The sequence below is a fragment of the Zosterops lateralis genome (assembly GCF_965231275.1).
Source record: "Zosterops lateralis genome assembly, chromosome: 17".
Lineage (NCBI taxonomy): Eukaryota > Metazoa > Chordata > Aves > Passeriformes > Zosteropidae > Zosterops > Zosterops lateralis.
Window position 1 is genome coordinate 243,853 of NC_139777.1, and position 26,360 is coordinate 270,212.

Consider the following 26,360-nt stretch of genomic DNA (forward strand, 5'->3'; position numbering starts at 1 on the left):
GGAGAAAGAAAGCCCTGACCCTATGACACTGCAGGAAGCAGAGCTGGTTGTCAGCATCACACCCAAGGGCCTTTCTTTTAGTAAGAGTGATCATAATGGGTTGCTGCTTGCATTATAACCAAGATTAGAGATTTAAATATCAGTTCCCATTACACTGTGGGACATTCAGCATGACACACAGCAAAAGCTGGCTGCTTGCCCTAAAGGTCATAGATATACTATTTAAAAAGAGAAGCGATGGCTTCCTCCTCCTAAAAGGCTTTACTGTGCAATACCATGAACTGCATCTTTCCTTGGATGTGCATTTTCACTGAGTGTAGAGCAGTGAGGATTTTCCTATTCAATCAGTCATGTAAGATTTTGTGATAGACAGAGCTCTCTTCAAACCCAGTGAAGAGAGGTCTGTCTGCCCTGTAGGGGACTGGAACTCATTGCATTGTCATTTTCCTAGGAACCAGCACCTAGAGGAATGCCGCTAATACATGGGGTGACAGAGACATTGATATCAGAGTTGTTGCTGCCTCTGTGTTGTCTAATGACTCGTCTGTTTGAGATAAATTATGCACAAAGAGAGGAGACTGTTAGTGTCCTTCATGATATGTGAAGTAGAAAAATGCTCCAGTGAACTCCCAAAGTGTGAAAAGGATTTTGTATTTCAGTAATTCCCTTATTGAAAATGAGCAGAACCTAAATAATGCAGAATCTTGTGACTGCTCTGTTTAAATTACTTCCTCTTTTGTTTGTGTTCATTTGTTCAACTACAGCACTCTGTGCCAGCCATTGACTGCATAAATGCAAGTGACGGTAAGTTTTCTTTATGTGCTTAATCCATTTATTGAAATGTTCGCTTTAGCTTTTCTTTTTTTCTAAAAGTGCTAAAGGATTAGGAGCCCAACTCCATTTGAAATTCAGTGGATGATGGACATCAATTCCCTTAGGCTTCTTCAAAAGTCCCATTTGCTTTCTCTAGTGACAATTATCAAATATCTGTGTTTCAGTTAATAAATAAAGCTTGGCAGGAACCAATCTGTTTGTTCTGTAACATGAAGGAAATTGCATCTATCCATGCAACTGTGGGAAAATTGTGCAGGCAGAACTAAGAGTAAACAATTAGGCAAAAATACATATGTCTTTTGATATTACTTGTCCCACCATTCTTACACACACAAAAGATGTTTGCATATGCAATGAGATCTTTCTGTTTAAATTTAATAGAAAGAGTATGCTGGAGTGTTAGGGTCTCTAATACAGTGGTGTGTACAGTGCTTGGCAAAATATTTGTGGGTTTGGCTTTAGGCCTAAGTGTAAAAAAATTAATGTCATAGTCATAATTGATCCAAGGAGGATTTGGTGGCCACATCTAGGAAAAGCCAGAAAATATGACAGAATCATGAAAATATGAAAAGTCTTGAATATTTTGACCTTGTTTTGGACATTAGGCAGGAACAGTGTGTGGTTTATTTCCCCTGTCCCTGAAAGTCTGTGCCTGAGTATGACGCAGATGTTTATTGCGAGTCACCTCAAAGAACAGGTCACAGCATATCAAGGAGAGATAATGATTTGTGAGAGAGCAGCTAATCTGCTTTCACACAAAAATGAGAGATACAGGAAGCACTGTCAAAAGAGTAAGGGATGTTTTGTATGGGTGCTTAATAAACTCTGCCTTTTCTTTGTTGAGGTCAAATGAGAAACCCACCTCCATCTACTCAGCTCAGCCTCTCTCAGAGGCTGAGATATAATTGACTTGGATCAGTTCAATGGTTTTATCTGGAAGACAACTGAGGAGAAAAGTTCCACTTTTTGATATTGTATTTGCCTCTTTCAGTCCTGCATTCAGAAGCTTCCCAGTAAAATCTTGTCCATCAGCTTCCTGGGTTTTGTATTTTCTCATTGTTTGTGTACTAGTAATGTGTGGAGTTCCCAGAAACCATGAACACACAAAAGAGAAATATTTTTCTTCAATCACTGTATTTGAATCATATTGGTAATGTTAATAACCAGCCATAAGATGAGGCTGCATTTCAAATGAGTTTAGTCTTTCTTAGGAAGGAGGATGTCTGTTTCTAACAAATGGAAGCAAGAGACTGTGGAAGGCCCAAAATCATACCAATTTTCAACTATTTTTTTATGTGGTTCAGAACCACAAACCATCCTTAACTTTCTGTAATGGAGCATAACACTAGCCAGGGATAGGATGATTGGTTAGCATATGCCACAGTAATTACAGAATTCATAATTAGCTGTACAGTCTATAGGAAATGGATGGCAAACTATCTGCATAATTTATGACCTGTCTCTGCTAATTTGGTTCTGTCATGCATGAAGTTCAACTCGTCTGTTGCCTACCAGTCATTGAAAATATGTTTATACTGATGCATCTCTGAAAGGACAGAGTGATGGAGGATAAGGATATGTACACTATGACAGAAGTGAGATGAGCAAAATGTTCTTAAACTATTGTGCAATGTCCCCCTGTTTTAAATCATGAGCAAAAGAGATACTGCCTGCATAGGCTATTGCCTTCACAATGTTATCAGTCTTGATTTGGCCACAGAATTCTCATAGAATTTAGTGACATGAATGAATGTTGCATCCCACTCTGAAACACTTCCTTGCTACTGACATGTCTTTTATGCAACTTTGGTAAGCGTAAAAAGGAAAACTTGTTACTGTTTATGACTGCAAATGAACAGAATGTGAGAAAGGAGGCAGAGCATTCTCAGGAATGCTTTTTTCACCTATTTCATTGCTCCTCAGACTTTTAGATTAACATCTAGTAAAACCCCTCCACCCCACCCATTTCCTTGCATAGCACCATTTCCACCCTTATCTCAACATCAGTTCCCATACAGAGAAACATATTTCTGGGAGTGTTAATTGTTCCATTTTTAATTAATTGGGAAAGTTTTAAATAATAATAAAACCCCTCACATTATTTTTCTGTGAGATGATGAGGTAAATCTTGTTCCTCACCCATTGTACAGACATTTTAAGTAATGTATTTTTATTATGGTAACACCACAAAGACCCTTAGAATCTGCAGGATTGGCTTAGTGTAGCTCCCTACAATTCTCCTGCAGCTTTTCGCTTCAGGTTTCCTCCCATGATCTTCCAAAGGCAGTGAGAGTAATTAGATCCATCCCTTGACACACAATAAGCTGTAGCAAATGCTCTCCCAGCTTTGGTCTGGCCTGTTTCTCCGTGGTGTAGAGCACACATCCCCACAGGGACAGGGATCAAGAAAGGCTCTGAGGGGAACAGATGTTGACTACTCGCAGAAATTCAAGCTGCAGTTTCTCTTCCACCAGCTCAGCCCCCTTCCAGCTCCACCTCTGCTTTCAAAGGCAGTTTGAAATGCAAATACTTTTATGTTACCCTTTGATCTAATTTCATCTCAGTAATTTCTCATGTTATAAACCATTCAGAGTGAATAAACCAGTAATTAGACATTATGGCTGAGTTAGGTGTAATTAGCTACTTAAAGGAGGGCTAATTATGCTGTTAATGGGATTTCCCATTTTGGGGAGGGAAGAGGGATAATGTTAAAATACATCTATATGACTCTCTTTAATGCATAGAGTTAGAAGTATACTGATTTTCTGTGTCTTGCTCTCTAACTCTTCAGCTAAAAACGTTCCATTTTACTGGCAAGTCCTGCTGTGTCTCTGTTTTAGTGCCTTCTCTGTATGAGGGTATCTCTGCTGACCACAACAATGGATAGAAAGTAGGAGACTGAACAGGAGGGCAAAGTCCACCCTTTGCCTTGGGCACCAAGTGTGCATGAAAGTTCCAGACTGTCATGGTCTAGATGGAACACATCAGGAATTCTGGATGACGACTTGTCCACCTTCCCCTGACCCCCTGGCCAGCTTTGGGGCCGTGTCACCAAGGTGTGCAAGTGTGAAGGCAGCCAGCTGGGGAGTGGATGACAGGTGTCACTTTATCCGAAATTTTATTTTCATGTTGCAGTGTGAATCACCAGCTCCTGTTTTTACTGTTATGTCAAAACAATGTAAAGCACCCCAAGGAGAGAGAAGGAGACTTTGGACAGCTGCATATGCAGGAAAACTTGTCACATTCATCCTCAACCTGACACAGGGAGCTGTGCACATCTCAGACAATTGATTCACTTTGACTGTGGATCCTGGAATGAAAGTCAGTGTAGCCACTTTCACTTCTTTGGAGGCTTTTTCAGCGTTCAGCTGCTTCTGATCTTTGAAAAAGCGGTGCCAATACTGGAGTGATAGAAGGGATGTTGTGCTGCTCTAACCTCATCAAGAAAACAAATGCTAATTACTTCTGCATAAACAAGAGGGACATTGTCAGTCTATTTAAAATCAATCACCAAAGGCAAGGAGGTGTTTTCAGGATCAGGGTCAACTGGATTGGTTATGAAAGGTTAGGAGGTGTTTTTTAAATTGCAGAAAATACCTCCAGGCTTCTCATTTGGATTAGTCAGGAAATGATTATTTTCCTTTCCATTACATTCATGATTTATTTCTCATAGAAACCCATTTAGTTTCACAGTGAAGAGAGCTTGTTCATGGCTCTCAGTAGTCTAGTACCAGAAGAAAGGATAAAAAGCTGGTAACTTCCTATCTCACATTAAAGATATGTGCTTGTTATAAGTTTTGTTTAACTTGTGAAGTCTTACCTGTAATCCAACTGCTGCCAGCTCCATTAGTGCGTGTTGTATTTTTCTGGAGCCCACAGGGGAGGAGGTATCTCTCTTTCTTATCCTTTGTGCTCTGAAAACAACAGCTCTTTTGTCCTTGTGGATCTTCTTTCTCTTTGCTAATTATTCCTTGAGGATTCATGGGTGGAAAGGTATACCACAAGACTACTAACAAGGCAGGAGAGCCAAATTTGGCCAGGAACTTCTTCAAGAGGATCCCTGCTCCACATCTGGGATAATTTAGTGACGGCTCTTGCTAGTCAGAAGTCTCTGGTGTAGAAGAGAATTAACCAAACTCACAGGCTTCCTCCCACTTGAAGACCCTGAAGGCTGAGCTGCTAGGAAATTACTACAGCTTCAGACTCCCCAGCTCACTGAACCTGAGTTTAAGAGGAGGGATTCCAAAGATACACTGATGGGCACAGGATTTTTAAGATTGAAGAGATGCCACACAACACAGGTTTTTTTTGGCATTAAAACTTAATTTAATTTTTAATGAAAATGTGAGCATAATAAATGGCAGGACAGGAAGTTGAACCAGTTTTTGTAAATAAGTATAGAGCTGGGGGTATTTTAGAACAAAGCAAAGGAAGCTGGGTCCTGTGCAGAAGTTATTAAATAGCTTAATCATACATAGGGATGGGATTTAGCGAAAGCTACATCATATCTAAACTCTTAATCCCTTTAAAACAAAGTCCCTGAACATTAACCAGAAAATGACTGAACCTCTTCTATTCATGTTGGGAAAAAAGAGGAAAAAAAATCAATTTAAATACCATCTGTTTGACTTTGTGGAGCAGTGAAGTGGAACAGGTACAAAAACACCAGTCAGTGCTTTGTACACCTTCCAAATGGCCTATAGCTCCAGGGAAAATATAGTGCCATTCTCACCCTCATAAGAGGTGGTATATTTTTCCACAAATGCTGCCCAGCAGCACTTCTGCCTTCGGTCCAGGACCCCGTTGTTGTAAAGCTTGGCACAGTCCACTGGATGAAGCATGTCTGAGTCCCTCCTGCCCATCAAGGGAGCAGTGAAGGTCTGTGGTATCCAGATAAAAGTTTCTACAAATTCTTGAGGGGAATGAATAAACACAGTGAAGGTGGTAAATTCCATTTTATTCATCCTGGACTTTCCATGCTTTAACTGATCCTTTGTGCTTTGTGACTTCAAAGTAAACTTTTTGCTCTCTTTGATGTTTACTTTCAATTAAGTAAGTCTTTTAGCCCATCAGCACTACTTTCAATTTACTTACAATCTTTCTCCACTTCTGTGGTAATAAACGATTGTAATGGTGATAATGAAACCGAGGGCTTATAGCAGCTGGAGAGAGAGGGAACTGTGATTGAAATCCCACTCTAAATTCCTAAATTCTAATTCTGGCCCTAAATTCTTCCAGTATTTTCCATATCTGTACAACAGAATATTGTACCTAATTTGCTGTCTTTTGATGCTTTTGCATTTCTTTCACTGGTACAGCTTTCCCTGCATTTCTTCCATTGAGTTTTACATTTGGCATGATTTCCCTGGGTGAACTGCTGTTTTTTCCAATCTTACTTAACCTCCTTCCTGTGTTTCCAACAATATCAACCAAGTTTCTTTAGGGTACTCCTATAACTCGTTTTATTTTGGTTTCCATGTGAGATAACCTGTCAGCTAGTAAAACATTTTATAGATGGGGCTTGTTTTCTGCTGCAAGAACACTTCTTATGTCCCATGGTGAGACATTTTATTCCAGGAGATATGATGCCGCCACCAGCCTTGATGAGGTTCCATGCTGAATCCACGCCATACAAAGTGAGCCTGGAAAGATTAATTCCATCTGTTTAAAAGTCACTTAAATTATCTGTGTCTTCTATTTTCTCACATTAAGATCTACAACACCACCAACAGACTAAATATGAGTCTCTGAAAATCTTTAATCCCTCCATCATCTGCCAGACTTTCCAATTTTTTGTCTCCTTGCCCCTATGCTACCCCATCCTTCAACTTTGGCTTCTTTTGCTGTGATTCCATCAGGCTGGGAAGGAGAGAAACAGTTACTAATGCTGGAATGACGTAGTTAGACATGTCTTGAACCATCTCAGGGCAACTGCAGCAGCCATTCAAGCTTTTCTTTCTAATTACCATAAGTAATTAATAGCTAGCCAGGAGCAAGATTCAGATTAATTAATTCCCACCAAAGTTGTCCTCCAAAGTACTCCTTTGACCAAATGTTCAAGGTAACTCCTTATAAATTGAAGGTAAGCTAGGAAAGTGTTATTAGCTGCAGTACAAATTCAGACAAGCTTGGTAGCTTTGCTGAGTTTTGTTCTGCCATTTTCCTGTGCTTTTTTGGTGTTGCACTAGAAAAGGACAACAACTAAAACTTTCCACTAAGGTTGCATTGGTTTCTATTTTTTACATATCCCAATGATTATTTCAAATTAGTGTAGCCATTTCTTCATTCAAATCTTAATATACAAAGGAAATTGAGTTGCCTTAGCTAGGCCATTCAATTGGACAAACCCTAAGTTATTTGCCAGCCAAGGAATTATTTTCACAAGTGTGGACAGTGAAAAAGTGAAAGAAGACCTAAGAATTCTTTGCTATTGACCTCATTGGGACACCAGTGATTTTATTAGTATGATTTATTCTGCAATCCATCCTGTGCTGTGTAGAATACTGATGTGCTACATTGATAGAGATAACCAGTATTTCCTAAGGCAGTCAAGAAATTCAGTGGTAAAGCACTAAATTCACTGTCTCCAAAAGAAGTTCTTCCAATTCACACTCTCCTCAGAGTGTGAGTCCATGTTCCTTTTCTGCTTTGCAATACATGAATTTTCTGTGCATTTTATTCCAAGGATACCAGTTTTTCTTCTTTGAGTCTTGAAACATCAATTAACTGTGAAAAATCCTAAACAAGAGACCAGAGAGTGATGAACATAGAGATCTTTGAATTTACCAAGTCTTGAAAGCTGCACTGGTGATAAATCCTTGAAAACCTTTTTCCCAATGCTTTTGTTTTAGATGTCCAGCATTCACCCTGTCTGTCAAACAAGACAGATGAGTACAGTTCCAAATCCTCCATAAAGATTACATCACTACAAATGATGAGACTTTGGGGAGATGGTGTCTGACCTTATCCCCTAAAACCTATCTTGGGAGGATTTTCATAATCTCTCTGAAATCCTGGATTTCCAGAACTCTTCACAGAACTATCTAAAACCTCTTTTTGTCGAGAGCTGTGCAGGGAGGCAGACACATTGCTCTGCTGCAATCTGGCTTGGTGCTGTTAATACTTTCTCTACAATTCCTTGCATCATCGTTCATGTTTTAAAGCATTTTTAAAGACTGAGTGATAACATGAAGTAAATGCATAGAAATCAACTTTGAAGAGTCTGGAGTCTGATTTTCAGGTTATGCTTTCATGTATTGATGACACTGGAATTTTTTTTTTTTTTTTTTTTTTAATTGAAGAATATAGTAAGAAAAACGTATGCAGAGATAAAATCTTTTATAGATCAGATGATGGAGTGGGAAAAATTAGCCTTTTGTACCCAAGAACTTGGGTCTGGAGAAGGGATGTTAGGAAGAACTTGAATAACTAGATTCTCTTCTAAACTGTCCAACAAATCAGCTGGTCTATTACAGCTAATTGCAAACTCTGCCCTTTGTTTAAAGGAGAATTGAATAGCTTATATGCAACAGAATATCTGCAGTTCCTTTGGGAAGATCATGGCTTTATGTAAAAATCTAATTATTATGTTAATCACTATTCAAATAGGAAGGAGTAAACCACAAACCTCCAACTGTAAGGTGACAATAGGAATACATCAATCATTAGATTTGTTTGTGTAATACATCAGTGTTCATGGTTTTTTGAAAGAAAACCATCCCTCTGTGGGGAAAAAATTGTCTTGAAAATCACTGAACGCACTGCATTTGTAATTTAGAGTTTTGATAAAGCTGAAAATTAGCCAGTTAATATTCTTGTCAGTGACAAATAAGAAATGTGACTTGGTGTATGGGCAGTTTTCCACAATTGTTGATATGTATGCATATACATAATTTTCTTTTCCTGTAGTCACACAGAAATAGGCAACATTATTAGCAATGACAAAGACAGCTCAGAATCAAAAGGTGATTAAAAATGCTTTCTTGCAAGTGCCTTTGTGTCAGGGTAGTGATTGAAGAGAGAGAATCTTTAGAGACTGCATTGTCATGACACTGCAGCAGCCAGGCAGGAACAAGTCCAAAAATAACAATGTATGGGCAGAGTCAAAGGACTCAAATCTGTGTCTCTGCAGGACATGGAGCAGCTCCGGAGTGTTTGGTACCTGGCTGGGCTGAACTCCTGAAAACTGACACCAAGGTTCTGTTCCTCCACCTCACTGTGATTTCTGTCTTCATCTTTCTCTGGTGGTGAAGATGAAACAGAAAAACAGAAACAAACTGAGTTGAGCAAGAAAGTTAGGAATGTGTAAAGGTGTGTAGGAAATGGAAAGTGAAGGGGTCATTGTGATCTTGCATTGATGAAAGGATTTACCTGCAAACATTGGGCATAGAGAAAATGGCTCAAAACGTAGAGCCCAAGAGCACAGGTCAGGAGGAAAAGTCTCAAGTCATCGACTTGTTTCTTATGACTTTGAAAGAGCAAATGGGTTCCACAAGGATCAGTCCCATATTTCTAGCACTGAGGTGGGAAACCCCTTTTTTGACATTCTTCTTCGGAAGAATAAACACTTTCAGTCCTGAGATGTGCAGAGACTATGTTGTTCCCCTTTGCATGGTGTAATTTTGTCTAAGCATTTTGAAAGTTTGTCAGGTTTGGTGTCTAAATCACAGCTTTGTCTGTCAGATTCTGTAGTTGGTGACTGTGGTGGATAATTTTTTGATTTACAATTTACAAGCAGCAGGACACTGAATGGGAGGAAGATCACACAGTCATTAAGTGGGTTGTCTTAAAGAGGAGCCTTGTTACCTTTGCTCTGCTTGTGGCATAGCAAGGAAAAAATTGAGGGTTACCCAAAAATGTTTCTTGGACCCCACTTGGGAGAAGAAACAGATTTTGTGTGTCAGGCAGGACCAATCCCTTCTCCAGTTGTCCAAACCATTCTGAAAATATTTCCGCCTCATGTGCATATCAGTGTAGAAAAATAACTAACCCTTATCATGTACAATACTTGTATTTTTCACCTTTGGAAAGGGGTAAGTGCCTTTACAGTAACTTACCATAAATGTGTCTACAACACATAAGAAAGATTGCCAAGGAGGAATATACTATTCTTTTACCTTTCTCTTATGGCAGTCATTAGAAAATCAGTCACATGTTGCAGCACAATGGATCAATTTCATTCTGTATCAGTGATAAATTTAATGTACTCTGTACATGAGAATCCCATTATTGTGATTTTATATGTAATATATAAATATATGGATTCTAGTAAAACCAAAAGAAACAGTAGCACCGACTGACCTCCTTTAAAAAGTACTTACCAAAAAAAGTAACATGATCATTAGTAAATTTCTTTCAACTTAATTTTCCTTTGCAATGTTCATTTTTATAAGGCAAGTTTTACTGCATTAAGCCATCAGATAAAAGAGTGCCAACAGGCTGGCCACATTTTCATCTAACAAAGGCTACATTTAGCTGCCTCAATTATGAGTGGAAACCTTAGATAGAAATAGAAAAAGGACAACTGAGCAATTTATTTTTATAATAAAACTCTTAATTCTTGCACCTTCCCTTCCTTACAATATTCTGATGCTTAACACTACATTAATGAGGCACTTTTAATATAATTATGGTTGCTTTTGTTCCAGCCCTTCCTGATTTTTAGATGTGGCCTTAGAATTAACTGTCCTTGGCCAGAGTGAGATGTTCCCTTTAAGAGGGCTGCAATAATAATCTTTAAAAAATTTCCTGAAACATCTTTTGGTATTTTTAGGATTCCATTTGGATTTAGGGAGAAGAAAGAGAAAACATAACTTTATGATGCTCCTCTCTTTGGGTAATTTAAGTAACGTAAAATTTGTAGCATCATTGCTGGGGTTTTCACAGCTCAACATATGGCCACTGAACTGTTTTGCCTCATAATCTTTAGATGCATTATAATTTATTTTCTTTTGCAGCAGTCTGAAGTACACAGGATCTAACTCCTAATACAAGTAATTCATTAGGAAACTGGCTATGTTGATTCTGGGACCAAATATAGTAATTATCCTAAAGGTCTTTAAAATGCCTCTTAAACAATGATTTGAAGGAGTGGGTTATTTACACAGCCAGTAACAAGCTGTGGAGCATTAAATGTTCCAGTTGCTGGTCTGCTCCTCAGTTAGGGTTGTGCTAGCTCTTATTTGTTTGTGCTCTATGACTAAGTGGGTGGATGCTGCACACAGCCAGCTCGTTTGCAGTCTCAGAAGCATGGAGGAATAAATGGACCATAGCAGCTGAATTCCATTTTAATTTTCAGCACGTCACCTTCCATTCAGTGCGGGAATACGGTGCTTTGTAATTCAGCTCACCATCTTTACTGGGCTGTTTTCTTCCTCCCTGTGCATATGGCTGGCTCTAGTGGGCTTTGATGTGGTTATGAGATGGCATCATGAATTACATCTCCCTCTGGGTGTAGGAAATTTATACCATTATGCCCCTATGCAGATTAAGAGAAAACTACTCTTTTGTTTTGGACAAGGAGATCTTTCATTCATTAATGGGGAAATTCCTGTTCGTGGTCCAGTCCTTCTGTGAGCTTTACAAACTGAGCATCACCCCCAGTCCAGCAGTCACAGACACTTTGTACATGTGGTTGATCTTTCCCCTAAAAAACAAGAGCAGTTCTGCTGGGTTTGTTTTATGCTGCAAGCACAAACCCCAAAACTGACTCTGGTCTCTGTTTGCCTTAAGGTATTCATGAAGGAACAAAGGGAATGTACTGCAGTTCAGGACTTTTGTTCTCCACTGCCTTTCCCCTAATGAGTAATTTGGATTTTACCCGTGAATGTAGCTCTTCCAGAAACAGGCATGAATTTTTCATCTTCTGAGGTTTGGCTCAAGGAATAGGAGCAGTCAGAGACACAGATCCCACTGAAAATGAGACCTACTTGCCTTTCTCATAAAGGTGTGAGAACAATTATTTTAACACTCCTGGAAAACAATCAGAGTTTGCTTTCTTGAGAGGAAGTTTTCCTCAGTTGTTTCTGTTCTGGTAAAATTCCTACAGTGATTGTTAAAAGCAAGTTGTGCACCCAAGGAATGGGATGGAGATAATTTGCTAGAGTATGGAGAAGTGCATGGTTGGAAAGCCCTGGTAGGAAACTAGAGACTGTGCCCTGGGATAAAAAGAAAACAAATAATAATAATAATAATAATAATAATAATAATAATAATAAATTTGTCTTGTCTTGGAGGGATAAATGCCATCTCCAGATAATCCATTTGGGATCTGTAGGGATTCCTTTAGTTGAAGAGACTTATAAGAGAGTTGTCAAAATTCCCTAGGTAGAAGTGTATGAGAAGGGTTGCAGCCGTGTGGATAGAAAGAAAAGGCTGGATCTGGGCTGCCCAGGCAGAATACAAAAGCAAAGATTTATAATTAAACTGGGGCAGCAGGAGGAAACTGGTCTTGTGGAAGTGTGGAAGGAACAAAGGGTTTCCCTGGAACAGGTTTCTTCTGGGTTTGCAGGTTTTGAAATCCAGCACCGGTGTGCTGCACTTGCACAAGGCTTCAGCACCACTGCCCTGAAAACTCCAGTCGTGTGTTGCAGCAAAGCCACGATTTTGTGTTGGACACAGAGGGGTTTCTACTGCCAAGGCTGGCAGGGGAGGACAACAGAAACTTTCTTTACTTCCCTACCAACTGCTCAGGCCTTGAAAAAAATCACAAGAACTTTTCTTCCACTTCAATGCCTAAGGCCATGCACTTTGGTTCCTCTGGGGTGCAGATTAATATTTAATGACCAATGACTTTGAAACTGCAGCAAAAAATTAATAGTCAACTTTGGCGTACTCTGCTCAGGGTTTAGGAGTGTGTAATTCTTTATAAGAAGAAATCTTTGCCAGATATTTAAATCTGGCATCGTCCAATGAATCACTCACTAATGAAAAATTCTGGAACAATTATATTTTTAAAAAGCAAATCATGCATTAGACTTTTGCATCATTTAATGTAGCAAAGAAGGCATTGTTTAAATATTACTGGCTTCATTAACTGAAACTAAATTATTGTTCAAAAGCAAATGCATCAATCTCATCCTGAGAGACATCTGACCTGTATTTATTTCTGCTATGGAATAATTATAAAGTGTACTGTCATTGCTAATTTTGGTCTTGCTATCAGGAAAACTTGTCATGCTCACTGTCCATTGTTCTGAGGGACAGGAGAGGTCTGAGCTGTTTTAGCAATGAGGGGGAGATTTGCTGAGTGTTCCCATTTAATAGGCATTTTCATGGACAGCTTTTATAAATATACAGCCACCAGGAAACTCAGTTCTGCACAGAACTAAAACAGTCTAGATCCATAAAAAAAAAAGTAAGCACCCATACTCACTCTACTCAATCTTGCATATTATGTAATAATTTTTTCTTGATAAGGTGAGAATCTGGTTGATATAATAGGCCTTTTAAATCTGTGCACTCTTTGAAAATAAGGATTCCAACAAGAATGCATTTATTATTCTTTCTTTTTGCTTTTGCAGGTTGTCTGTTTTTATGCCACTTTTGAGTAATTTAACTGTAATGTGACAGAATTATACACTGCTATACATAGTTGAAAATGTCATACATAAAATCTTGTTTTCTCTTACAGAAAAACAATGATTAGATTCTATTTTAAATGAGGTTATGAGTGCAGTTGGTGACAGTTACTTTTTCAGATATGTCCATATTGTTGTGAGATCAATACTTCATTGGTTCAAATGATAAGAGAGCTACTATTAGATTTCATGAAGTTGTTAATTAGCAAAGTGCCAGTAGAGTTTACTGAATCACTAGGGTTTTATTGCTTAATTATATGCCTAACTAAGCATATCCTCTGTTTTAATTAGTGGAAAATGAGTTAAAAATATACAGAATGTGGCCTACTTCTCTACGTAGTCACAGTTTAACTAATTTTCTTTAATTTCCAGATATTATATCAACATTATAAAATATTCAACACATGTATTTCATAGATCTGCTACCATTAGTGTCAAATTTGTTGATGCAGCTTAACTAATCTAGAAGTAAGTTTAGAAATTAATGTTAATACACTGTTTATGAAGGCTGCCAGCACTTTGACTGTAAATAAGACATATTAATTTCAAGTGCTCAAATACAATTAAATGCCAGTGTGAGACATATTCAACAAGACTTGAGGTACAGAACCCCTCTTAGAAAGAGCATATTTCTTCAACTATAGAAATATGGAAAACATACACAAAGGATCCAGAAGTCTCGCACTAGCAGGGGTTGTGCTTGGTTTCAATTATATCTGTGAGTTAAAAAAAAGATTTGTTTTCCATGAACAGGCTTGATTAGCTAGTGAATAACTTTGAGCAGCATCTAACTCTCAGTCAGCCTCAGCACATGGTGTGAAGGAACCTGAAACTTGAATTCTGCCCACTCTGTGTTGGTTATGGCCTGGCCTGGAAACTGCCTGAGCTGCAGATCACTGAGGGCTGAGATAAGTACCACAAGATACATGCCTTGTTCTCATAGAATTCCTTAGGCATTTGCTGCTGGAGACAAAATCCCAGGCACCACAGTGTAATTAATGCACGCCAGTTCTCCTGCTGGATGTGGGTAATGTGTGGTCTCCTGTTCCAATCTTAAATCCATAAATTAGTTTCTCTGTTGAAACTGTGAAATCTCTAAGTATCGGGTCAGAGGGAGAGTGAGTGACATGCCAGAAATTTGTTCAGTGGGAATTGACACAGTCAACTTGAGTGAGGAGTGTAAAACCAGTGGTGTGCAGATAACCCTGCCCGAATGGCACATAATTCCTGTAGAAGGGGGAAAGGTTTTATGGTGTTCTGGTTAGCCCTCCAGTGATCAATAAAATCAGTTCTTCGGAGGTGATCCCACTGGGCATCTTCTACTGCATATTGTCAGGACAGGCCTCCAAAATGGCTCACTTATTAAAGCTTTAATATTTTCTCACACTCTCCACATCTGTGCATATTCAGGGCTTTCTTCACACTTATGCTATATTGGGCAAATGCATAACCTGCTGCTGGACCAGCAATGGGAAATTGTGAATTTGTCTCGCCATAAAGATTTCTAGACAGGGATTCTGTCTGGAGAAGCAGAGCAATGAGCTGAAACCTAAGATCAAAGAGCAGGTGACCCCTGCTACAGGCTGGAAAATGTCCTGAGCAACCCACCCTGCTTAACCCTGTTTTGACACGTGTTTGCAGGGGAAGATCTCCAGAGGTCCCTTCTGACCACCATTCTGTGACTGCAAAGTGATGTCCATTCAGTGCCTGTGTCAAAGTGAGTTTTCTAGGTATGGCACAACATCTGCCAGGAGCACAGAAATAATTTAGGCTTCTCCAGAGAAATCAGTTGCTCATAACAAACATCTTGAGATATATGGGAAATGCCTGTGGGGAGATAGGTAACTCTGTTATTGTCTGCTGGCAATAACACATTCCTGCAAGTAGTTTTATTGCCATCAGTCATTTTCCCTCAAGTGCACTCAAGGGGCAAACAAGTCTTGAATATCCAGGAGATGACTAATGTACCTGGGTAGAAGCAAACTTCCTCAGTAGTGTCAACTTTAGACACTTAAAAGTGATGCCATGAACACACCTCTGCACTGCCACCCTCACAAAAAGCATTCCAGGGAAGTGGAACAATCTCTTTTTGCATAAATATTTTCCATTACTAATAGAAGTTGAAACAATACCTAAGCACATACATGCAGTGCACGTGTAATCAATAGGATCAGATGCCTGAAAGTTTGAGAAAGGACTGATCCACTGACCACCTGCTCTGTTTACCTTTGAATGGTGGGAGTGTGCCCCACACGTACCAGGATTTCTGACATCAGTATCTCCACTAAAATATTTCCAGTGGAGAAAGATTTTTCCAGAAGATATCTAGTATTTGTCACTATTTTTCACAGAAGTCCTTGGGAGAATTTATCTTTTGCTTTCTTTTCTTGACAGGTTTGTGAGCCTTTATTTGGTGAAGTCAGTTGTAAAAACTCAGTGTTGATTTTGCTGGGTTTAAGCACACAGTAATTGTACTCGTTTTGGCATTAAATTGCATGGATAAATACACATTTGTAAGAGCTGGTGAGCAACCTTCATCTGAAAATTGCCACTAATACTTCCTGGAATAAACCAAAGATACTCCTGGATCTACCTGGCAGTACAAATGGCAGTCTTGTATGATGCCACTGTGTACAGATACAGGAAGATTACAATTCCATCCATCATTCTCAATGAATAATTTGTCTTTCTCATCTCCCTCTGAGCTTTCTGTTCTTTGATTTTGTTCTTGTTATCAGAAAGATGTGATATCTCAGTGCCTCACTGGTGTAGTTTCTGCACTGTAAGTTCTCTGCAAATACATCCACTCAGATGAGAGGAAGATATGGAGATAATGTAATCTTTAAAAATACAAGCACAGATCTGCAGGCTCTTCACATGCAAAACCAGCTGTGTACTCAGAGAAGCTGTGCACTACCTTAGCATCAGATATTTGGATGCACAATGAACATTTTCCCTAACAGCTATCAGCAAGGCTGATGCTGATCTCTAAAAGAAGAGGACATTATGCAGCCTGTTTGGCTGTAGAGGAGGGTAGGTTACATTGGCAGGTGACTTCTGAAATGAGAAGTGCTCTCGAGATGGTGCCTAAAATGAGCCTGCAATATTAAAGTTGGTACTGTGCAGCTGCAGCTGCTGCCTGACTGGTCAGGGAAGAGTTTTGTTCTTGACTTGCACACAGCTGTAAGCCACTGGTGTTAGCAGAATAATGGGAAAAGCAATGGCTGTCCTCCTTAGTAAGCACTAGAAAAACATTCATTTTAATCATCTGAATTAAAGGCCCCCAACCTAAAGACCATTCAATGCATTTGATTTGCATGGTTTAATGATATAATTTGTAGCTGTTTGTTTACTGCTCCTCTCTTGATAGAGTAAAGAACAAATAGTTTATCTATCACAGTGGGTAGGTCTTCAATTTCCCCTCAATTCAAGTATTTCAGAAGACAAATAATTTCCTCCTTTTCCATTTCACAGGAAAACAAAGATAAATATAATCTTCTATACCTGTTATTGCACTGATAAACTGTATATATATGTGGCCATAGATAAAAGTATCATATTTGTTTTAGTGACTTCAGGACTCTGAAGATTACCCCATTTATTTCTAACCATATGAAATTGACAGTATCCTGTTTAGATTTTGTGTTCTACAGCACATCAATAATCTTAGAAAAATGAATTTCTCAGCTCTGTGAGACAAGGTTGATAAGGTAAACCACTAGAATGGATTAAGCATTTGAATTTCAAGGACATCTACTAGGGAGGAAGAGACTTTTTGGGTTCCTCTGCCTAGTTATGTCAGAGATGCACATATGTCACAGATTACTAATATTTATAACTTGCATTATCATGTTTGAAGTGTTTGAAGGAACTGCACTTCAGGTCTACCAAACCACATAGTGCACTGCTATTCAAAGCTGCGGTATAAATATCTTTAATGTGTATCTGAAGCAGAGGTGTATTCTAAAATAAGAGACAGAGTGTCTGGCAGGGGGACAGACCCCCTGCACAAAGTGGTGTTTTTACCAGTCAGACTCCTGGAGACACATCCCTGCTGTGCCCACGTTTCTCTGGCAGCACCAGGGCAGGGTGGCTTCACTCCAGGGAGGGATGGGCTCCTCGCCTTGCCCGGGTTGGGAAGCTGGAGCCCCTTGCTCTGGTGAGTGCATCTGCAGGTTGTTTTCCATTCTCTACTTCTTGAGCATCCTCTGGGGGCCCTTCTACACTTCACTTCCAAGATTTTCCCAGATGGCTGCTCTGCAACCCAGATGTTGTTTATTTATTCATTTGTCACTTTAAAAGCAACAATACTGAAAAGGGAATAGAATGAGACAAGTGTCTTCTCCATCCAAGGAAAACGAAAGGGACCTGTCAGTTTCCAGCATGTGCTTTTTTGGGGTTGAGAAGGTTGTCACAAAGTGTTGCTCCTCTCCTAAAAGCATCTTCCCATTCCTTTACAACCAGAAGGCTTCTGTTTGGTGAGAATCTGGGGTTTAGAATTGTCTTCTCTAAAGAGGTGTCAGCACTGTATGGCTCAGCAGGAGCTATTTACATGTTGCACCTGGGAAACTTCCCTTTGCTAATGGTTTGGTTAACAACAGCTCCGTGGCAGCCTGTGGTAGAAATCCATGAAGGTCTCTGGAGATCCTCTGTGAGAATGACTCTGCTCTGGGTGGCTCTTCCATGGAGTTAAAATACATGTATTGTGTAGACATGCCAAAGTCACTACGAAATTTATATTTTAATTTATGTCGCACTAAATTTATGTACATTTAGAAACTGAAGAGTGTTGTCATTTCATTTTTGGAACCTCTTCCAAAGGCATAGTTAGCAATCCCATACTGACAGTCCTGTCAGAACACAGAATATCTCATTAATATTGCACAGAAACCATTATTTATGAGATCAGCCTTTTGCAAGGGTTCAAATAATAGTGAGTGAAAAAAAACTTGGGTGCAAAAGTTCAAGCATCAACAGCCTTCCCACTGGGCCATTCCAGGCCACTCAGTTCTCTAGGGCATTAAAGACCTTTTCCACCACATTGCTACGCTGAATAATGAGACTCTCAGAATTGCATAGTTCCTTCAAAGTGTTGCTAAAGAGATGGAGGAGGACTTGGGCTGCAGTCGTTCTCTTTAATGATATTACTGTAAAGATTGCATCTCTTGTCCATTCTTTGTCAGATACATTTGTCACCCAAGATCAAATAGAATAGAAAACCTGGTACTTCTCATACAACACACAGTTCCCTGAATTGGACGGAGGTGCTCAAACAGAGACTGTGGTGTGTGACATTGTTGTCTCGATGCTGTGGCTCATCTCCTAGACTGGAAGTAGAGGTGTTACTACCTGAATGAACATGCGTCAAAGAGATGGTCCAGTCTTCCATTTCATTGGCTCCTGTGGCATCTCTAACAGCCACACTTATTGCTTTACGTGTGCCAGGCCCAATGTATTTGTATCCTCCCTACCACCCATCTTAGAAGCAGTTGGAGTAAATTTCTATTCATGTTTGTTTGGGTTTTTTGCTGCAGAATTGTTCATATTCATTTGTTGAAGCATCTTCTAGGAAAGCTCAGAGTTTGTGTTTGCAGAGTAGTGGGGGCTCGTGAAGAGGCAAATTCAAAAGCTCAGTTAAGCAATATTGGCAAGGCTGCCATTTCTGGGCATTACTTCACATATTCTCTGTACACATGCCAAGAGTTAAGAGGAAGTTTTCCTGACCACGGAGCAGATTCTTAAAGGTAAGGTGAGAGGGGAGGTAAAGTGGCATGACTAAACTTTTCCATTTCTGCTGGTAATAGCTTCTAGTCTTGGTCCAGTACCCTGTGATCCAATTTCTAGGTTATGGTGTGTGTATGATATATATTTTTGTCATCTCAGAAGCGTGAAAATACTTACGAAGGGGCTGAAGAACTTCATGGTGACTGGAAAGTAATTTTTTGTAGTGATGAGCACCCTGAGGTTTATAGACCTAAGCATGGTAGAAGCTACAGGTGAAATAGCTGCATATGCAGATTAGGACAGTTATTGAACTTGCTGATAGCCCCAGCAGGAAATAACCTTGTATTCAGGTCATTGTAGTGACATGATAAGGCTCATCTCCTGAGCTGCTCTCAGCATCACTCAAGATTTCAAAACTTGTAAGTGTGCAGGCTGACTTTCTGAATAGCCAATCTGGAAGCATTTGGCAAACCCTTCATGTTGGGTTTGCTGTAGGTGCATTTAAAAATCTTTGTTGCACTCTGTGTCTGTGTGAGTGTTACAATGTTAACACATTAATATATTTTGCAGACAATGTTCTGCAAATAAAAACTGCACATAGGAGAGGCACAAAATGAGCATTGGGTAAAATGTGTTCAGAAAAATGAACTCCACAAAAATGAGAAGGTAGTGGAGAAATATTAAAACATGTTTTATTTTTCAGAAATACTTGCAAAACTGGTGCTAGTGCCATCAAGTGATGGTAGGTGATAGACTGAGCTGCTTTATGTCAGCAATGAGAGCAATCATATTCCCAGAAGACGATTCCAGGCTGATCTCTGCAACAGACAGGGTTTGGCCAGCCTCCAAATCAATCTCTTTTAAAAAATGCTCATTGCATACAATGTCAGAAAAAAGTTTAGCAAATCTCATTTTCCCTTTTAATTTGTTCCACAATGGATATGGTAACTGAAGACACAGGGGAGAAGTCCACAGCCCTGTACAAATCTGAGTGCCTTATACATACATTATTTATATTGCAGACTACTGAGGTAGAGTTTTGGTCTGTTGGGCACTGAATTTTCACAGTAGAGTATAGAGAAATTATTCAGACCAGGTGTTTCTGTAATTGCAGTGCACTGGGGACAACACTGAGAGCAGAACAGATCCCAGATTCACCCTTTTAGCTGAACAATGCTGTGGTTTAGTGTTAGTACACAAGGCGATAAAATAAATTGCAGTGGAAAACAAGGCAGAGTGGCTGCTTTAAACTGCTGAGTTTTGATTGTACTTTGTGCCTTTATCTTTTGTTTGCTTATGTTCAGGCCTTTATGCCAGGATAATGGTATGAAGACATGAATCTACTCATTAAAACTGAGAGAAATTACTTGTAATGGCTAAAATTCAGCACAAGTACGACGTGCCCTCTGCTCTGATCACTGCCCTAATGCATGGTGACACGTTGACACCCAGAGCAGAGTTATTCACCTCCCTACTCTGCACAGGGAGAAAGGATAGGAAGAAGAGAGGAAAAACTGAAAAAACAAGTGTTCCCTCATAAATTTTGAAACATTAAGTTCCATTTAAACAGATTTTAATGCATTGCCACAGAGCATCCTTGGGCATAGGCAGGGCTGTTTAGTGCAAGTCTGATCTCCCCTAGAAAGATAAAGCAGGCATTTTCCATGATACCAATGTCAAATTGAGTATGGGTGTACTATTTTTTTAAAGAAAAGATTTGCATATGACCCACAGAATTGCTATGCCAATGATGTCTTGGTCTTTTTAATAATGTATTTATGAATCCTTTTAGTGACAATATTATCTCTCAGTGGAGCTTTTCATTTGATGCCACACCTGTGTCTTCCTGAGAGAATAGAAAATCTCTGACTTTTGCCATCTGTTTCAGACAGTCAGCCTGTGCTTATAATTTCTAAGTAGTATTTGAAAGGGCAGAAAAAGAAGAAAGCAAGAAATCCATGCAAATAAGTCTCTAGAATACAAGAAAGGAGCATTAACCCTTCCTAAGTTCGGCCGATTGATTTCCAGATCTTACAAGTCAGCTGCCCAAATAGGTCATCAAACTTAAAATTAATCAAAAATGAAGTCAAGTCTAATTTAGCTGCTGCTGTTTATATGGTTTGGCTTCACTTAGAGATCCTTCTTGAATATCCTTTAATTACTTAAATGCTGTCATTTATTTTGAAATTATGGTATAATTTTTGTCTATTTCAGAAAGAGTTAATATAGAAAAGAATATTGGCCTTTAATACTAGGGTGAATCCTGTGTTTAGGAAATGTCCACAGAACATGCAGAAAGTGCAAATGAGAAAACTCTTACAGCAGCCACAGCATTCCAATGTCGGGAGGCTACTGCTTCGACCATCTTCGATAATCTGTACCTGTCAGGTATCCAGAATCAATAGAGGCAAATATAATGAGCCTGAGGCATTTAACAAACAAAATTTACATACCAAAGCTTAGGAACTGAGGGCCTGGCACAGTGCAATGTTTTACATTGTCTTTTTGCCATCTTGCCCTCTGGAAGAGCAGGGTGGAAGAGTAAGTGAAGATAATGGGAGGAATCTATAAAGAAGAAGAGATAAGTAGCAAGAGGATGTGAGTATTAAAAAAAACCAACCCAAACTAAACAACAACAAACCCCTACAGAGAATTATATAAAAGCAGGAATAAAGGCTGCAAGATATAAAAATACTTGGAGTGACGACTGTATCTCACAAACAGTGTAACTGAAAGCAAGTAATGCTTTCTAAATGAAAAGTATATATCTTTTCTACTCTAAATCCAATTTCATACTTTTCCCCTTTGTCTCACTGACCCTTTTATGAAGAAGAAATAGTTCATTTGTCTCAGCAGGTTCTAGGACACTGGTTGGAGCATTGCTTCCAGCAAAATACTTTAAAATGTACTTAATTTGAAATCCAGCTGTAATGGGGTTACTCACATTAGGTATGCACTGAAGTGCTTTGCCAAATCAGTCCCAATATTGCACCTTTCATATTTCCATGTGCTGATAAGAACTAAACGTACTAACCTTATGAAAAATACAACTGCAAGGATTTGACAGGTTAAATTTTATTGTAAATAATGAGGAATAAGTCAAACCTCATTGGTGTCATTGATTCCTGCTGGTGAAAGATTCCTGCTGATTCCCATAGTTCATGCCTACAGAAGAGGAGAATTAGGTAAATGTTCCCTAGGAGAAGTGGGAAGATCTTATAAGCTACAAAACAACAGATGTCTTTGTTCTAGATCAATCATTTAATTTCTGAATATTCTGCAGTAGGACTCTGCCCATGAAGAAGTAAATGAGAGCATCTGTGGAAGCCTTAAAAAGAGTCCTCACTTCATTAACTTTATATGGCAATGTTACACCTGAGCTGAGCCTGTCTTCTGGGAAGAGCACAGTACAAGGCACAAGGAGAACATCAGTGGAACTCCAGTTGTAAAATGCAAAATCTATACTGAGATTTTTTTTTATAGTTCTTTCGTGCTGGTTTTGGCTGTTAAAAAGACAAATTTTTATGCTTTTCTGTACACTACAGTTTTGTATTGACTGGCAGTTACTTTATTTCTCTGTTAACTTTTCAACAAGGTCCTGTGAAGAAGTTCTGTTGGGGTTTTTGACAGAATTGTAATGAGGAGGTAGGCAATCAGAAGCTAAAATTAGCAGTTCATCTTTATTGCAGTTTTCAACATCTAACACTATTATGAGGATACCCTTACTCAAGTTATATAATGCAAGTGCCTCTTTGTTTTGCTCTTGTCTTTATTCTTGTCTGTATTCTTCTCTTGAGTTCTGTTTTCACATGCACCTGGTGCCTTTGCCTGAGATCTGAGATCGTGTTATACTTTGAGAAGCAGATCACAATTTGGAAATCAATTCTCTCCACATAGAAGTTAAGGTGGCATTGGGCATAACATGAAATGGGAGAACCACGAGAAAGAAAAATTATTTTTTGTCTGTGGAAAAATCCTAATCAAGACAAAAAGCTGTTGAAATTGAGTGGAGAATCTGTTTTCTGAATTGGGCTACCTTATCTCTAGAGAAGGGCTCATCACGTTACTGTGTTCTGTGCCTCCCTCTTTCTTCCTTTCTTGTTTTCTTTCTATTACAAGTTTTGTAATATCTCTTGTTAATTCATTTCTAGTTCTTGACATCTGAATTTGCATTTTTGTCTGTACAATATCCAGAGTCTGATTAATTCACAAAACAAGCCCCACAGAGTGTAGGAAACTCGCTGGCAAGGCTGTAAAAACTGCAGCAAGAAGATGAAGGCTTTGGCAATTACTTGCTTATTTCAAACATTTGGAATCCCTAATGGGGCCATTAAGAATATGAATATCATGGCTCTGTTGGCTGCACAGTGTCACAGGAAGTGCCTTTGCAAGGCATTTAAACCAAGTGTAGGGTAGGAACTGTGTCCTCTTGGCTTCACTTTCCAAAGGCTCAGTGATGTTTGTCAGGGCTGGTGCAGTTCTGCCAGGTTAATTTCAGCCAGGAGTGGATCTCTGGGTTCTGTAATGGCTGTGGGATGTGCACTCACACCTACACACACACAGCTGAAACTGCTGCTGGACACACAATGCTCTGAACAGCCAGGTGTGCACTGATGAGTCCCAGGATTGTTCACCAGGAGCAACTTCTTCTTCTGGAAGTCTGGCAGGTGCCTGCTCTCCTCCCTTGCAGGATGCAATGGGAGCTGCTGCCTTGGTGCTCTGGGTGGGAAGTCAGCACAATCCCCCACGTAAAAAGTGGTTTTCTCAGGTGTGAAAGTTCTGTGCCTGGGCCCCAGATTCCTCCTTGCTGAGACATAGTCGGTGTTTCTGGTGATTGCAACATTAATATGCAAACCATGCAGGTTGTGATAAATAGTTCCCACAGTTCTTTACTAGGAGAAATATTTAATGTCAGAGGAGGTTCTAACAGTGAGCATTCTTTTAAAAATACTGCCCATAATTCTGCTGCAACCTTCTTGGTTTGTGTACATAAAACAGAGTCCTCTTGCTTGTTAGCTACAAATATCATGTTATGGATATTCTTCTTACTCCCCTGAAAAATCACAACTGTTATATATTCCAGAGAGACCTATTTTAGAAGAAACAATAACATTTACATCGTGCATTCACTTAAAAAGTGTTACATTGTGAGCAAACTGTATTTTTTTCTGTTTTAATTGGGAAACTTTTGTAGCAGAAAGTTGTAAAGTACCAGGATTCTAAAATAACCGTAAAATGTATAAAAATGTCTGGAAGCATGGTGCCAATGAATCAAATGCTGTAATCAACCCTTTTTAGACCCTTGTGCAGTGTCTAATTTTAAATTAGAAATAGTCAAGCAACTAATTTTCCTCTTCCTCATTTTTAGGTTCATCACAATTCAGCAGTGAGGAATAAACTCTTTTTTTGGGTGACTGTGGTCACAGACTGGGTGTTCTCACACCCCCCTGACATCACGGGCTGTTGTATCCTAGGGCTGGGACACAACTTCAGGAGAGGCAGATGAAACGAGCTGTGCAGGTCCACACGCTGCCTCTACCTCTGTGTTTGTGTCTGCACAGCTGCCTTCATCAGCCAACCAAAACATCTTCAGGCTTCAACCCCAGTGGTGTCTGTAAGATGCTGTAGAATTCACTTTCTCAGTGTTTTAGTGAAGTGCATATTGGAGTGGTTTAATAGGTTACTTGCAGCTGTCAGTTTTTGCTGCACTTCAGAAAACACAGCTGTGGTTTCAAGATCTTCATACAGGTATTGATGCCTTATTTCAGATTTAAAATATTCCTGATATTCCAGCTTTTATTTGGTTGTTTGTTTTTTTTTTTTTTCTCAGAAAGCCTTACAGACATGGAGTAAGAAGCCAGGAAGAACATTTACAGCTATCTAGTGTGATATATTGCAATCCTAAGTCATTGATTCATGGATGTCTACAAAATAAGTGACCTGACATTGCTTAAATTCAGTATAAGGTGACCTCAGTGCCTCTGAGGTTAGCATGACAGATTTTCTTCGTAAAGATTAAAGTTAACATTTTCAAAGGGGACAAGAGAAGCAATTGAAGAAGGGGAAGCAAAGCAGCTTTCATGTATTTATTTACAATGTCAGTATTCCAAAGCATTTGTGTGGATGAAGTAGCCCAAGAAGTTTTGAGATCTGTTCTGAATGGAACACTTTTAACAGAATGAAACAGGGAGAAATTAGGTTCAGGGTTTTGTTGGGTTTTTTTTACTTCAAGTTTTGAAGATCCAAGGCGGGAATGGAAGGAAAGAAATTGTTTTCCTGCAACTACCATTTGATCTTGAGATTTAACTTACATTTCATCCAGAGCTAATTAAGCTTCACTCCAGTGGCAGCCACTAGTTTTCACGAAATTGATAAATTAAAACACCTTCACTTTCAAACAGCAGGAGGGATTGTGTTACCCCAACAGCATCAGGTGTGGTCAGAAACCAGAGTGTTGTAGGTTTTTTGAAAGGAAAGCAAAACTCAAAACCTTAAACAAAACTTAACAGGAATAGAGAAGGATAAGAAAGATAATTTGTGCAGAGTGGAATTGAAGATATTCTGATTTTTATCACTGTTGGAACTTGGTTTTCATTATGGTAAATATGATCTTATTCCTTTATTTGACTTGAATTAGAGAATTTTAGAAAAGCTTGTGTACTTTGACTGTAATTGGTTATGTGTTTGTCCAAGGTAAGTGGTGTGAACTATTCTGTGCATGTAAAGACATGAATTTTTTAAAACATACATTTATTTTAGAAGCATGGTATCCTGCTTCTAAAAGCAATGCACCAGTACCACATAGGTGGCCTTCCCATTTTTAAATGAACTTCTAATTAAAATACAAATTTCTCTTCAGATGATTTTGTGTTCTCCCACCTGCACATTACCCAAGTGCTCATAGAGTTTTTCCTTTTGTTTACTGAAAGCTTGGCTTGCCAACAGCTGACATGTCCCCTGTATACCCCTGCATGGAGATAATAGCTAGAAAATCTTTTAAAATGGAATAACAGAAATAAGAAACAAATGCACAAGAGCTCAGGGGGAAGAACATGGAAAGGTCCTTTCATAATGTAGCAAAAACTTTAAAAAAATAAGTCTCTCTAATATAAGAAATGCAATCTAAGCTTAATTCTCACCAAAGATTTGTTAAGCACTTGGCAGGGAAATATGGATTTTTTCAGGCATTCTCTTTCAATTTTATGTGCAAAGGGCATTTGGCAA

At 39.1% G+C, this 26,360-nt stretch overlaps 1 long non-coding RNA gene across 6 annotated transcripts in view; it reads left to right on the forward strand.

Moving 5' to 3' along the window:
* The window catches only part of LOC310916566, a 36,717-nt gene extending 17,348 nt beyond the window's left edge, over positions 1–19,369 (forward strand). The window contains exons 7-8 of one of the 6 annotated variants that reach the window (XR_014591318.1): positions 765–804; positions 18,947–19,369. This is a non-coding gene — a long non-coding RNA (uncharacterized lncRNA). Of the gene's footprint in view, positions 1–764; positions 805–1,678; positions 1,791–7,685; positions 8,331–18,946 lie in introns of those variants that run through there. The other 5 variants (XR_014591320.1, XR_014591321.1, XR_014591322.1 and 2 more) reach the window with 5 other exon arrangements.
* Positions 19,370–26,360: the final 6,991 nt, after the last annotated feature.